This window comes from Panulirus ornatus, chromosome 62, assembly GCF_036320965.1.
Source record: "Panulirus ornatus isolate Po-2019 chromosome 62, ASM3632096v1, whole genome shotgun sequence".
NCBI lineage: Eukaryota > Metazoa > Arthropoda > Malacostraca > Decapoda > Palinuridae > Panulirus > Panulirus ornatus.
In genome coordinates, this window is record NC_092285.1 from 15,476,887 (window position 1) to 15,489,948 (window position 13,062).

General features: G+C 41.9%; 1 protein-coding gene across 1 annotated transcript in view; it reads left to right on the plus strand.

Moving 5' to 3' along the window:
• The window catches only part of LOC139767574 (leucine-rich repeat-containing protein 40-like), a 75,332-nt gene that overhangs the window by 907 nt on the left and 61,363 nt on the right, over positions 1-13,062 (plus strand). The gene's annotated exons all lie outside the window — the stretch shown is intronic.

Below are 13,062 nucleotides of genomic sequence, written 5' to 3' on the forward strand. Positions count from 1 at the left end.
TTTGCCTCTTGCTCTAACACAAGCAAAACCGTAATACCATTGGAGTGATTTGAATTATGTATTTTTTCTGTGTATCAATAAGTGTTCTTGGTGCTTAGTATGGAGGGCTATGAATATGTTGGCAGAGAAGTACATTATAAATGAGAAAGTTCTTTTTGAGCTTTGCATCAAAACAACCTTTTGGAAATTGCTCTCCATGTTTTAGGTGCTAAGTGTTGTTAGGATTACAGAAATACCTTCATAGGTCCGATCTTCCTTGCTTTTCATATTGATTGATATTGTAGTATGTGTGGGGAAACTGGGAGATTTGTAATGGAAAATCGGTAATACCTTTGAGAAAAAATGAAATATGAAGACCTCACCTGACTTGTCTGTGCTGTCAAGATTTATGATAGTATTTAAAAATTCAGTTGAGATATATAGGTTGCCCATGAAACTACCTTACCATCATGGTGCCAGATGTTAGTTGACAGATGATGAAGAGTGACTGTGCAATACCGAGTAGATTGCTTTTACTGTACTTTACGAACTAGGTTTTATTCATATATTATCTAGTTTTTGTAAGTTAATCCCACACTCTTACCTGATATCCAAAACCCTTATATTATCATGATGTTCATTGAAATGCAGTGTTCATTATATGCTGTGTAAGTCATTGTAATCTGTAATTACAGTACGAGCATTGCAGAACATTTTCAATTAATACTTAAAAGCTAAAAGTAATGCGTAACTAATCTATATAATTACTAAGTCTAGATTAGGTTCATATCAGTATTATCCTTGGATATTTCGTGATTTTATTCTGCACTGCAGGTGTAGCATTGATAGCATATAATGATAGTTGTAAAGCATGATTTAAAGTTATTTTTTTATTGAACAATCAATAAGGTGTATCTTAGTTGTAATTCTGAAAAAATTTGTTAAAGTAACAGTATGTAATACACCATAAAAAGCCAATACATCTTTTGAAAACCATTCCTCACCTCTCTGGCAGTTTAGATATATGTAAATATTAAGTATGTTTGTTTTAATGTATGTCAAACTCAAAATGCCATTTTATGCATTCAGTAACCATGCAATCCCAGCGACTGACAAATTCATTGATGGTATATTTCTGGTATCATTAGGGTTCTGCTTGAGGTTTTTGTTGGTTCTTCTGATTTTCACAAGTCCAATGCTTTAACATTAATTAATCCAACATTTTTCCTTATTCTCTCTATGGATATTGCTCAATAAATCATATATTCACTCTAGCTGTCTGTTCTTATCACTAGTTAACCAACGTGGGAAACAGCAGTCAGCAATGATAATATTGGGATGTAATAATATTTGGGATGTACGTGTAGGAAGAGAGGAAAGTGATTGGTTCTCAGTGAATGTAGGTTTGCAGCAGGGGTGTGTGATGTCTCCATGGTTGTTTAATTTGTTTATGGATGGGGTTGTTAGGGAGGTAAATGCAAGAGTCCTGGAAAGAGGGGCAAGTATGAAGTCTGTTGGGGATGAGAGAGCTTGGGAAGTGAGTCAGTTGTTGTTCGCTGATGATACAGCGCTGGTGGCTGATTCATGTGAGAAACTGCAGAAGCTGGTGACTGAGTTTGGTAAAGTGTGTGGAAGAAGAAAGTTAAGAGTAAATGTGAATAAGAGCAAGGTTATTAGGTACAGTAGGGTTGAGGGTCAAGTCAATTGGGAGGTGAGTTTGAATGGAGAAAAACTGGAGGAAGTGAAGTGTTTTAGATATCTGGGAGTGGATCTGGCAGCGGATGGAACCATGGAAGCGGAAGTGGATCATAGGGTGGGGGAGGGGGCGAAAATTTTGGGAGCCTTGAAAAATGTGTGGAAGTCGAGAACATTATCTCGGAAAGCAAAAATGGGTATGTTTGAAGGAATAGTGGTTCCAACAATGTTGTATGGTTGCGAGGCGTGGGCTATGGATAGAGTTGTGCGCAGGAGGATGGATGTGCTGGAAATGAGATGTTTGAGGACAATGTGTGGTGTGAGGTGGTTTGATTGAGTAAGTAACGTAAGGGTAAGAGAGATGTGTGGAAATAAAAAGAGCGTGGTTGAGAGAGCAGAAGAGGGTGTTTTGAAATGGTTTGGGCACATGGAGAGAATGAGTGAGGAAAGATTGATCAAGAGGATATATGTGTCGGAGGTGGAGGGAACGAGGAGAAGAGGGAGACCAAATTGGAGGTGGAAAGATGGAGTGAAAAAGATTTTGTGTGATCGGGGCCTGAACATGCAGGAGGGTGAAAGGAGGGCAAGGAATAGAGTGAATTGGAGCGATGTGGTATACAGGGGTTGACGTGCTGTCAGTGGATTGAATCAAGGCATGTGAAGCGTCTGGGGTAAACCATGGAAAGCTGTGTAGGTATGTATATTTGCGTGTGTGGACGTGTGTATGTACATGTGTATGGGGGGGGGTTGGGCCATTTCTTTCGTCTGTTTCCTTGCGCTACCTCGCAAACGCGGGAGACAGCGACAAAGTATAAAAAAAAAAAAAAAAAAAAAAAAAAAGTTTGAATGGAGAAAAATTGAAGGAAGTGAAGTGTTTTAGATATCTGGAAGTGGACTTATCTGTGAATGGAACCATGGAAGCGGAAATGAGTCACAGGGTGGGTGAGGAGTGAAGGTTCTGGGAGTGAAGAATAATGTGTGGAAGGAGAGAACATTATCATGGAGAGCAAAAATGGGTATGTTTGAAAGAATAGTAGGTCCAAGAATGTTATATGGTTGAGGCATTGGCTATTGATAGGGTTCTACATAAGAGGGTGGATGTGTTGGGAATGAAATGTTTGAGGACAATATGTGGTGCGAGGTGGTCTGATCAAGTAGTAAGGAAAGGGTAAGAGAGATATGTGGAAATAAAACGAATGTGGTTGAGAGCACAGAAGAGGGTGTGTTGAAATGCTTTGGGCTTCTGGAGAGAATGAGTGTGGAAAAATTGACAAAGACAATATATGTGTCAGAGTTAGAGGGAAGAAGAAGCTGGAGACCTAATTGGAGTTAGAAGGATGGAATGAAAAAGATTTTGAGTGATCTGGGCCTAAACTTACAGGAGGGTGAGAGGTGTGCAAGAAATAAAGTGAACTGGAACAGTGTGGTATACCGGGGTCAACGTGCTGTCAGTGGATTGAACCATGGCATGTGAAGCGTCTGGGGTAAACTATGGAAAGGATTGTGGAGCCTGGATGTGGAAAAGGAGCTGTGGTTTCGATACATTACACATGACAGCTAGAGACTGGGTGTGAACGAATGTAGCCTTTTTCTATCTTTTCGTGGCACTGCCTCGATGGATGGGGGAGGATACCATTTCATGTGTGGCAGGGTGGCGACGGGAATGGATGCAGGCAGCAAGTATGGATATGTACATGTGTATGTATATATATATATATATATATATATATATATATATATATATATATATGTATATATATGTATATATATGTATGTTTACAATGAAATGTATATTTATGATTGGTTAGCAAGGTTATGTATGTATGGATAGAGTTGTGCGCAGGAGGATGGATGTGCTGGAAATGAGATGTTTGAGGACAATGTGTGGTGTGAGGTGGTTTGATCGAGTGAGTAACGTAAGGGTAAGAGAGATGTGTGGACATAAAAAGAGCGTGGTTGAGAGAGCAGAAGAGGGTGTTTTGAAGTGGTTTGGGCACATGGAGAGGATGAGTGAGGAAAGATTGACCAAGAGGATATATGTGTCGGAGGTGGAGGGAGCAAGGAGAAGAGGGAGACCAAATTGGAGGTGGAAAGATGGAGTGAAAAAGATTTTGTGTGATCAGGGCCTGAACATGCAGGAGGGTGAAAGGAGGGCAAGGAATAGAGTGAATTGGAGCGATGTGGTATACCGGGGTTGACGTGCTGTCAGTGGATTGAATCAAGGCATGTGAAGCGTCTGGGGTAAACCATGGAAAGCTGTGTAGGTATGTATATTTGCGTGTGTGGACGTATGTATATACATGTGTATGGGGGGGGGGTTGGGCCATTTCTTTCGTCTGTTTCCTTGCGCTACCTCGCAAACGCGGGAGACAGCGACAAAGTATAAAAAAAAAAAAAAAAATGACTCATGGTGAGGTGCCTTGAGGATTGGTGGAATGCTTGCATAGTGCCATTGTACAGAGGCAAAGGGGATGAGAGCGAGTGCTCAAATTATAGAGGTATAAGTTTGTTGAGTCTTCCTGGGAAATTATATGGGAGGGTATTGATTAAGAGGGTGAAGGCATGTACAGAGCATCAGATTAGGGAAGAGCAGTGTGGTTTCAGAAGTGGTAGAGGATATGTGGATCAGGTGTTTGCTTTGAAGAATGTATGTGAGAAATACTTAGAAAAGCAAATGGTTTTGTATGTAGCCTTTATGGATCTGGAGAAGGCATATGATAGAGTTGATAGAGATGCTTTGTGGAAGGTATTAAGAATATATGGTGTGGGAGGTAAGTTGTTAGAAGCAGTGAAAAGTTTTTATCGAGGATGTAAGGCATGTGTACGTGTAGGAAGAAAGGAAAGTGATTGGTTCTCAGTGAATGTTGGTTTGCGGCAGGGGTGCGTGATGTCTCCATGGTTGTTTAATTTGCTTATGGATGGGGTTGTTAGGGAGGTGAATGCAAGAGTTTTGGAGATAGGGGCAAGTATGGAGTCTTTTGTGGATGAGAGGGTTTGGGAAGTGAGTCAGTTGTTGTTTGCTGATGATACAGCGCTGGTGGCTGATGCAGAAGCTGGTGACTGTGTTTGGTAAAGTGTGTGAAAAAAGAAAGCTGAGAGTAAATGTGAATAAGAGCAAGGTTATTATGTACAGTAGGGTTGAGGGACAAGTCAAATAGGGGGTAAGTTTGAATGGAGAAAAACTGGAGGAAGCTAAGTGTTTTAGATATCTGGGAGTGGATTTGGTAACAGATGAAACCATTGAAGCAGAAGTGAGTCACAGGGTGGGAGAGGGGGGTGAAAGTTCTGGGAGCATTGAAAAATGTGTGAATGGTGAGAACATTATCTCGGAAAGCAAAAATGGGTATGTTTGAAGGAATAGTGGTTACAACAACGTTATATGGTTGCGAATTGTGGGCTACAGATAGAGTTGTCGAGGGAGCAAATGGGAACTTCAGTGAAGGGTGCAAATGGGGAGGTGATAACAAGTAGTGGTGATGTGAGAAGGAGATGGAGTGAGTATTTTGAAGGTTTGTTGAATGTGTTTGATGATAGAGTGGCAGATATAGGGTGTTTTGGTCGAGGTGGTGTGCAAAGTGAGAGGGTTAGGGAAAATGATTTGGTAAACAGAGAAGAGGTAGTAAAAGCTTTGCGGAAGATGAAAGCCGGCAAGGCAGCAGGTTTGGATGGTATTGCAGTGGAATTTATTAAAAAAGGGGGTGACTGTATTATTGACTGGTTGGTAAGGTTATTTAATGTATGTATGACTCATGGTGAGGTGCCTGAGGATTGGCAGAATGCGTGCATAGTGCCATTGTACAAAGGCAAAGGGGATAAGAGTGAGTGCTCAAATTACAGAGGTATAAGTTTGTTGAGTATTCCTGGTAAATTATATGGGAGGGTATTGATTGAGAGAGTGAAGGCATGTACAGAGCATCAGATTGGGGAAGAGCAATGTGGTTTCAGAAGTGGTAGAGGATGTGTGGATCAGGTATTTGCTTTGAAAAATGTATGTGAGAAATACTTAGAAAAGCAAATGGATTTGTATGTAGCATTTATAGATCTGGAGAAGGCATATGATAGAGTTGATAGAGATGCTCTGTGGAAGGTATTAAGAATATATGGTGTGGGAGGCAAGTTGTTAGAAGCAGTGAAAAGTTTTTATCGAGGATGTAAGGCATGTGTACGTGTAGGAAGAGAGGAAAGTGATTGGTTCTCAGTGAATGTAGGTTTGCGGCAGGGGTGTGTGATGTCTCCATGGTTGTTTAATTTGCTTATGGATGGGGTTGTTAGGGAGGTGAATGCAAGAGTTTTGGAGATAGGGGCAAGTATGGAGTCTTTTGTGGATGAGAGGGTTTGGGAAGTGAGTCAGTTGTTGTTTGCTGATGATACAGCGCTGGTGGCTGATGCAGAAGCTGGTGACTGTGTTTGGTAAAGTGTGTGAAAAAAGAAAGCTGAGAGTAAATGTGAATAAGAGCAAGGTTATTATGTACAGTAGGGTTGAGGGACAAGTCAAATAGGGGGTAAGTTTGAATGGAGAAAAACTGGAGGAAGCTAAGTGTTTTAGATATCTGGGAGTGGATTTGGTAACAGATGAAACCATTGAAGCAGAAGTGAGTCACAGGGTGGGAGAGGGGGGCGAAAGTTCTGGGAGCATTGAAAAATGTGTGAATGGTGAGAACATTATCTCGGAAAGCAAAAATGGGTATGTTTGAAGGAATAGTGGTTACAACAACGTTATATGGTTGCGAATTGTGGGCTACAGATAGAGTTGTCGAGGGAGCAAATGGGAACTTCAGTGAAGGGTGCAAATGGGGAGGTGATAACAAGTAGTGGTGATGTGAGAAGGAGATGGAGTGAGTATTTTGAAGGTTTGTTGAATGTGTTTGATGATAGAGTGGCAGATATAGGGTGTTTTGGTCGAGGTGGTGTGCAAAGTGAGAGGGTTAGGGAAAATGATTTGGTAAACAGAGAAGAGGTAGTAAAAGCTTTGCGGAAGATGAAAGCCGGCAAGGCAGCAGGTTTGGATGGTATTGCAGTGGAATTTATTAAAAAAGGGGGTGACTGTATTATTGACTGGTTGGTAAGGTTATTTAATGTATGTATGACTCATGGTGAGGTGCCTGAGGATTGGCAGAATGCGTGCATAGTGCCATTGTACAAAGGCAAAGGGGATAAGAGTGAGTGCTCAAATTACAGAGGTATAAGTTTGTTGAGTATTCCTGGTAAATTATATGGGAGGGTATTGATTGAGAGAGTGAAGGCATGTACAGAGCATCAGATTGGGGAAGAGCAATGTGGTTTCAGAAGTGGTAGAGGATGTGTGGATCAGGTATTTGCTTTGAAAAATGTATGTGAGAAATACTTAGAAAAGCAAATGGATTTGTATGTAGCATTTATAGATCTGGAGAAGGCATATGATAGAGTTGATAGAGATGCTCTGTGGAAGGTATTAAGAATATATGGTGTGGGAGGCAAGTTGTTAGAAGCAGTGAAAAGTTTTTATCGAGGATGTAAGGCATGTGTACGTGTAGGAAGAGAGGAAAGTGATTGGTTCTCAGTGAATGTAGGTTTGCGGCAGGGGTGTGTGATGTCTCCATGGTTGTTTAATTTGTTTATGGATGGGGTTGTTAGGGAGGTGAATGCAAGAGTTTTGGAAAGGGGCAAACATACCCATTTTTGCTTTCCGAGATAATGTTCTCGACTTCCACACATTCTTCAAGGCTCCCAGGATTTTCGCCCCCTCCCCCACCCTATGATCCACTTCCGCTTCCATGGTTCCATCCGCTGCCAGATCCACTCCCAGATATCTAAAACACTTTACTTCTTCCAGTTTTTCTCCATTCAAACTTACCTCCCAACTGACTTGACCCTCAACCCTACTGTACCTAATAACCTTGCTCTTATTCACATTTACTCTTAACTTTCTTCTTTCACACACTTTACCAAACTCAGTCACCAGCTTCTGCAGTTTCTCACATGAATCAGCCACCAGCGCTGTATCATCAGCGAACAACAACTGACTCACTTCCCTAGCTCTCTCATCCCCAACAGACTTCATACTTGCCCCTCTTTCCAAAACTCTTACATTTACCTCCCTAACAACCCCATCCATAAACAATATATTATTTATTTTTTATTATACTTTGTCGCTGTCTCCCGCGTTTGCGAGGTAGCGCAAGGAAACAGACGAAAGAAATGGCCCCCCCCCCCATACACATGTATATACATACGTCCACACACGCAAATATACATACCTACACAGCTTTCCATGGTTTACCCCAGACGCTTCACATGCCTTGATTCAATCCACTGACAGCACGTCAACCCCGGTATACCACATCGCTCCAATTCACTCTATTCCTTGCCCTCCTTTCACCCTCCTGCATGTTCAGGCCCCGATCACACAAAATCTTTTTCACTCCATCTTTCCACCTCCAATTTGGTCTCCCTCTTCTCCTCGTTCCCTCCACCTCCGACACATATATCCTCTTGGTCAATCTTTCCTCACTCATTCTCTCCATGTGCCCAAACCACTTCAAAACACCCTCTTCTGCTCTCTCAACCACGCTCTTTTTATTTCCACACATCTCTCTTACCCTTACGTTACTCACTCAATCAAACCACCTCACACCACACATTGTCCTCAAACATCTCATTTCCAGCACATCCATCCTCCTGCGCACAACTCTATCCATAGCCCATGCCTCGCAACCATACAACATTGTTGGAACCACTATTCCTTCAAACATACCCATTTTTGCTTTCCGAGATAATGTTCTCGACTTCCACACATTCTTCAAGGCCCCCAGAATTTTCGCCCCCTCCCCCACCCTATGATCCACTTCCGCTTCCATGGTTCCATCCGCTGCCAGATCCACTCCCAGATATCTAAAACACTTCACTTCCTCCAGTTTTTCTCCATTCAAACTCACCTCCCAATTGACTTGACCCTCAACCCTACTGTACCTAATAACCTTGCTCTTATTCACATTTACTCTTAACTTTCTTCTTCCACACACTTTACCAAACTCAGTCACCAGCTTCTGCAGTTTCTCACATGAATCAGCCACCAGCGCTGTATCATCAGCGAACAACAACTGACTCACTTCCCAAGCTCTCTCATCCCCAACAGACTTCATACTTGCCCCTCTTTCCAAAACTCTTGCATTTACCTCCCTAACAACCCCATCCATAAACAAATTAAACAACCATGGAGACATCACACACCCCTGCCGCAAACCTACATTCACTGAGAACCAATCACTTTCCTCTCTTCCTACACGTACACATGCCTTACATCCTCGATAAAAACTTTTCACTGCTTCTAACAACTTTCCTCCTACACCATATATTCTTAATACCTTCCACAGAGCATCTCTATCAACTCTATCATATGCCTTCTCCAGATCCATAAATGCTACATACAAATCCATTTGCTTTTCTAAGTATTTCTCACATACATTCTTCAAAGCAAACACCTGATCCACACATCCTCTACCACTTCTGAAACCACACTGCTCTTCCCCAATCTGATGCTCTGTACATGCCTTCACCCTCTCAATCAATACCCTCCCATATAATTTACCAGGAATACTCAACAAACTTATACCTCTGTAATTTGAGCAGAGGTATATATATATATATATATATATACATAGACACCCATACACACACCTATGCATACATATACATACACATGTACATATTCATACTTGCTTACCTTCATCCATTCCTGGTACTACCCTGCCCCCCAGGAAACAGCATCACTACCCCCTGCTTCAGCGAGGTAGTTCCAGGAAAATAGACAAAAAGAAAAAAGGCCTCATTTGTTGACTCTCAGTTTCAAGCTGATATTTGTAATTCACTGAAACCAGCGCTTCCTATCCACATCCAGTCCCCACAGACCTTTCCATGGTTTACCACAGGTGCTTCACATGCCCTGGTTCAGTCCATTGACAGCATGTCAACTCCGGTATACCATATCGCTCCAATGCACCTTATTCCTTGCACACCTCCCCCCCTCCTGTGTGTTCAGGCCCTGATCACTCAAAATCTTTTTCACTCCATCTTTTCACTTCCAATTTGGTCTCCTGTTTCTCCTTGTTCCCTCCACATCTGACCCATATATCATCTTTGTCAATCTTTCCTCACTCATTCTTTTCATATGTCCATACCATTTCAACACACCCTCTTTTGCTCTCACAACCACACTTTTTATTTCCACACTTCTCTCTTACCCTTTCATTACTCACTCGATGAAGCCATTTCACACCACTTATTGTCCTTAAACATTTCATTTCCATCACATCCACCCTCTTCTGTATGACCCTATCCATAGGCCATGCCTCACTGCCATATAACATTGTTGGAACTTCTGTTCCTTTAAACTTGCCCATTTTTGCTCCCCAAGATAACATTCTTTCCTTCCTCACATTTTTCATTGCTCTCAGAACCTTTGACCCCTTCCCCACCCTGTGACTCACTTACACTTTCATGGTTATATTCACTGCTAAGTCCACTCCCAGATATCTAAAACACTTCACTTCCTCCAATTCCTCTCCATTCAAACTTACATCCCAATGTACTTGTCCCAACCATACTGAACCCAATAACCTTGCTCTTATTCACATTTACTCTCTACTTTCTCCTTTCACACTTTACCAAACTCAGTCGCCACCTTCTTCAGTTTCTCACTCGAATCAGCCACCAAAGCTGTATCATTGGCGAACAACAACTGACTCACTTACCAGACCCTCTTATCCCCAACAGACTGCATACTCGCCTCTCTCTCTGAAACTCTTGTATTTACCTCCTGGACACCCCCCCCCAATCCATAAATACATTTAACAACCATCGGGACATCACACACCCTTGCAGATCAATATACTGGAAACCATTCACTCTCCTCTCTTCCTAGTCATACTCATGCCTTACATCCTTGGTTAAAAACTTTTCACTGCCTCTAGCAGCTTACCTCCCACACCATATGCTCTGAAGACCTTCCGCAAAGCATCTTTATGAAGCTTATCATATGCCTTCTCCAGATCCATAAATGCTTTACACAAGTCAGTCTGTTTTTCTAAGGATTTCTCACACATCCTCTACTACTCCTGAAACCGCACATCCTCTACCACTTCTGAAACCACACTGCTCTTCTCCAATCTGATGCTCTGTACATGCCTTCACCCTCTCAATCAATACCCTCCCATACAACCTCGCAGGAGTACTCAACAAATGTATGCCTCTGTAGTTTGAACACTCACCTTTATCCCCTTTGCCTTTGTACAATGGCACTATGCATGCATTCTGCCAGTCCTCAGGCACTTCAGCATGATCCATACATACACTGAATATCCTTACCAACCAATCAACAGCACAGTCACCACCTTTCTTAATAAGTTCTACTGCAATACCATCCAAACCTGCCTCCTTGCCAGATTTCCTCTTCCACAAAGCTTTCACTACCTCTTCTCTCTTAAGCAAATAATTCTCCCTGAATCTCTTCGCGTACCACCCCAACCAAAACACCCTACATCTCTCTCTCTCTCTATCATCAAACACATTTAACACACCTTCAAAATACTCCATCTCCTTCTCACTTCGTCACAACCTGTTATTATTTCCCCCTTGCCCCTTCTTCGATGTTCCCATTTGTTCTCTTGTCTTACACATGTTATTTACCTCCTTCCAAGACATCTTTTTATTCTCTCTAAAGTTTAATGATACTCTCACCCCAACTCTCATTTTCCTCTTCTTCCTCTTGACCTCCTGCCACTATCTTTAATACATCTCTCAGTCATTTACACTCATTTTTCATAAGTGTTGTCCAAACGCCTCTCTTTTCTTTTTCACTAACAATTTTACTTCTTCATTCTGCTATTCTCTACCCTTTCTAACCTGCCCTCCTACCACCTTTCTCATCCCACATGCATCTCTTGCACACCCCAAAACTTCTTCCCTAGATATTTCCCATTCCTCAATCACTCCCCTCACATCCTTTGCTCTCACCTTTTGCCATTCTGCTCTCACTCTCTCCTGGTACTTCCTCACACAGGTCTTCTTTCCAAGCTTACTTACTCTTACTTACTCTTACCAATCTCCCCAACATTCTTTCTTTATTAAAAACCTTTACAAATCTTCACCTTTGTCTCCACAAGATAGTGATCTGACATCCCTCCAGCTGCCCCTCTCAACACATTAGCATCCAAAATTCTCTCTTGTGTACTTCTGTCAAGTAACAAGTAATCCAATAATGCCCTTTGACCATCTCTCCTACTCACTTACGTATACTTATGTACAGTATGTCTCTTTTTAAACCAGATATTCCCAATCACCAGTCTTTTTTCAGCACACAAAGCCACAAGCTCTTCATTTCCATTCACAACACTGAGTACCCCATGTACACCAAATATACCCTCAACTGCCCTATTACTCACTTTTGCATTTTGATCACCCATCACTAATACCCAGTGTAGTCCACTAAAACTGCTGACACACTCACTCAGCTGCTCCCAAAACACTTGCCTTTCATGATCTTTCTTCTCATGACCAGGTGCATTTGCACCAATAATGACCCATCTCTTTCCATCCACTTTTAGTTTTACCCACATTAGTCTAGAATTTACTGTCTCACACTCTATCACACACTCCCATAACTCCTGCTTCAGGAGTAGTGCTACTCCTAAGCTCTTGTCCTCTCACCAACCCCTGACTTTACTCCCAAGACTTTTCCAAACCACTCTTCCCCTTTACCCTTGAGCTTCAATTCTCTCAGAGCCAGAACATCCAGCTTTCTTTCCTCAAACATACTACCTATCTCTCCTTTCTTTTCATCTTGGTTACATCCACACACATTCAGACACCTCAATCTGAGCCTTTGAGGAGGATGAGCACTCCTTGCTTGACTCCTTCTTTTGTTATCCCTTTTAGAAATTGAAATACATGGGTGGGAGGATTTTCAGTCCCCCATTCCCGCCCCCTTTAGTCACCTTTTACGACACGTGGGGAATACTTGGGAAGTATTCTTTTTCCCCTGTATTTTAGATTAGAGGCTCCAGTCATGGATAAAAGCCAACATCATTGCTGGGCCTTAATAGAAATAGAGAAAAAAAAACAGGTTAACAAAAGAGGAAGAGACAGTGGAAAGTATTTATGAATTTTGAAGTGAAACAAGGTTATTAGGGAAAACATGAGAGTGGAGAGAGTTCCAAAGCTTTGAAGTTCTGGGAAAGAAACATTTACCAAAATGGCCTTCCTTGAGTTTCCAGCTGCCACAGAGTAATGATGTGATGCAGCAACATGCCAATTATTGCTTGGTCTAGCTAGTGGTGGGGGCACACAAGCAGTGAGTCAGGGAAGATGGTGTGCAGGTATTATTGGATTACATATTAGTTGATGGGTGTGTAA